Source organism: Heteronotia binoei, chromosome 12 (genome assembly GCF_032191835.1).
Source record: "Heteronotia binoei isolate CCM8104 ecotype False Entrance Well chromosome 12, APGP_CSIRO_Hbin_v1, whole genome shotgun sequence".
Lineage (NCBI taxonomy): Eukaryota > Metazoa > Chordata > Lepidosauria > Squamata > Gekkonidae > Heteronotia > Heteronotia binoei.
This window is the reverse complement of record NC_083234.1, coordinates 16,111,287-16,113,868: the sequence shown is the minus strand read 5'-3', so window position 1 is coordinate 16,113,868 and position 2,582 is coordinate 16,111,287. Positions and strand designations below refer to the sequence as shown.

Genomic DNA, 2,582 nt, shown 5'->3' with positions numbered 1-2,582 from the left:
GTGTGTGAACTCTTATCTGGGAGAACCAGGTTTGATTCCCCACTCTTCCACTTACAGCCGCTGGAATGGCCTTGGACCGGCCATAGCTCTTGTAGGAGTTGTCCTTGAAAGGGCAGCTGCTGTCAAGAGCTCTCTCAGCCCCACCTACCTCACAGGGTGTCTGTTATGAAGGCGGTAGGGGGGAGGTAAAGGAGACTGTGACCTCTCTGAGATTCAGAGTATAAGGTGTGATATAAATCCAATATCTTCTTAAATTAAATTTTTTGGGGAGGGAATGTGGCTCAGTGGTAGAGCATCTGCTTGATAAGCAGAAGGTCCAAAGTTCAATCCCTGGCATCTCCAACTAAAAAGTATCCAGGCAAATAGGTGTGAAAAACCTCAACTTGAGACCCTGGAGAGCCGCTGCCAGTCTGAGTAGTCAAGATGGACCAAGGGGTCTGATTCAGTAGAAGGAAGCTTCAAATGTTCTTCAGCTTGTCATCCTGGGAAGGCCAGCAGAGACTTCCCAGGGCTCTCAACTGGACTGTGGAAGAACAGCATTTTTGTTGTTCTGAGTGTCGTCAGCATGCTCAAGTTGCAGCGCAAAGATCTTCTTCGTGGTCTCTGTGCTTCACATTCATGGGATAGTGCGCCTGCGCCAATCCCCGAATCGGTATCTGAAAAAGCCCGGGATTTTTTCGCGCTCGGCACCAACGGGCATGCGCAGGCGTCCCAATGCGCATGCCCACCGGCGCCCGCGCGGAGGATCCCGCCAGTTCCTTTCTGACCACTGCGCTGAGAGGTTTCCTTTCCGTTTCTCCGGTCGGTGAGAATTTTTGGCTTTGCCTTTTTTCTCGTCTAGCCCGTTTATAGTTGTTAGTTAGAGTTTACAGTTTAGTATAGTTAGTGTTAGTAAAAAAAAAAAAAAGCAAAAACACTGTTGTGTGGCGAACGGCCCCTTGGGATGCTTCGCTCCCGCTTTCCCCCGCGTTTTTCTCTCAGATCATTCTGAGCAGTTTTTTGTCCGCGTCTTCTTTCTATGGAAAGTCGCTGGGGGGTTTTCAAGCGCTGCCGTGCTTGTGGAAGGAAGATCGCTCCTCCGGACGGTCATTCCCTTTGCCTGCTGTGCCTGGGAGAAGCACACCGAGTCGACTCCTGTCCGCATTGTCTCCGCTTCTCAAAGCAGACAAGGAAGAATCGAGCGGCTCGATTGTCGGCGGCGCTCACCGAATCGGTGCTTTGCCCTCGTGGACCGATGGAGTCTTCGGTACCGAAATCGACCGACACCCCGGCACAGGAGCTTGCATCGGCCGATGCTGCTCCGATACTGACTTTGATTGATCAGCCGGAAGAGCGTGGCTCCACAAAACGTTCCCGCGAGGGCTCGGTGGATACGCCTGCTAAGAAGCGCCGAGAGGACTCGGGGACCCGAGTTCCTAAGAAGGCGAAATCGAAGGAAAAGCGGAAGCGACCCCGCACTCCTTCCCCATCGGCCGACACATCGGCGTCGGTGATCCCTAAGCTGCCTAAGAAGATCCTGGCCTCTCCACGCCGGAGCCCTGTGAGTCAGCAGCGTCTGTCGGAACAGGAGCAGGAGATCGACTTGACCCAACGTTCGTCATCCTCTGGGTCCCGTCGACAATTGGCTAGCGGATCGGCCTCGGAGGTGGAGCCGTCGGCACCGATTGTCCCATCGATCCCGTTCCGACCTCATCAATCAGGGAGACTGGATGGCGACCCTGGATCTCAAAGACGCCTATTTTCATGTCAGCATTCATCCTGCATTCAGGCGCTTCCTACGGTTTGCAGTGGGTGCTCGGCACTTCCAATTCAGGGCCCTGCCGTTTGGACTGTCTACTGCCCCTCGGGTGTTTACGAAGCTGATGAGTGTGGTGGCTGCTCATCTTCGTCTTCAGGGAGTCGTTGTCTTCCCATACATCGACGACTGGCTCCTTGTGGCGAAGTCGAAGGAGAGTTTAACAACGCACATTGCCATCACCCTACGTCTCCTCGACGCCCTGGGGTTGCAGGTCAACTTGGAGAAATCCCATCTCACTCCTTCAAGGACAGTTCAATTCATTGGGGCTCTGCTGGACACAGACCAACACCGAGTGTTCCTGCCTTCGCAGAGAGCACAGGACATTATCAGCCTGGTACGGATTCTTCAAAGGCGGCAGTGGGGCACAGCCCAGCAGCTCCAGCTCATGCTGGGGCTGATGGCTGCGACGACAAGCGTGCTACGTTTCGCAAGACTGCGAATGAGAGGACTGCAACTATGGTTCTTACGCCATTTTCGTCCCCTCAGAGACTCGCCTCGCAAGAGGTTCTCTATTCCTATTGGGACTCTCCAATCTCTGCAGTGGTGGGGATCGGAGAGCAACATTTGCCAGGGGGCCCCCTTCCATCTGCCAGCCCCCACTGTGACTATCGCTACCGACGCTTCCCTGTGGGGGTGGGGAGCTCATCTAGAAGACCTCTGTGTGGGAGTTCAGTGGCCACCGAAGCTGCGGCGGTGCCACATAAATTACCTGGAACTGCTGGCGGTTCGTTTCGCTCTTTGTTCCTTCCGTCCTCTGCTAGCGGGGAGGTCTGTGGCACTGCTT

The 2,582-nt window shown here is 54.6% G+C and overlaps 1 non-coding gene across 1 annotated transcript; it reads left to right on the top strand.

The window, feature by feature from the left end:
- Positions 1 to 270: 270 nt before the first annotated feature.
- TRNAI-GAU (transfer RNA isoleucine (anticodon GAU)) lies at positions 271 to 342 on the top strand. The gene has a single exon. It is a non-coding gene; the product is annotated as a tRNA-Ile (tRNA).
- Positions 343 to 2,582: the final 2,240 nt, after the last annotated feature.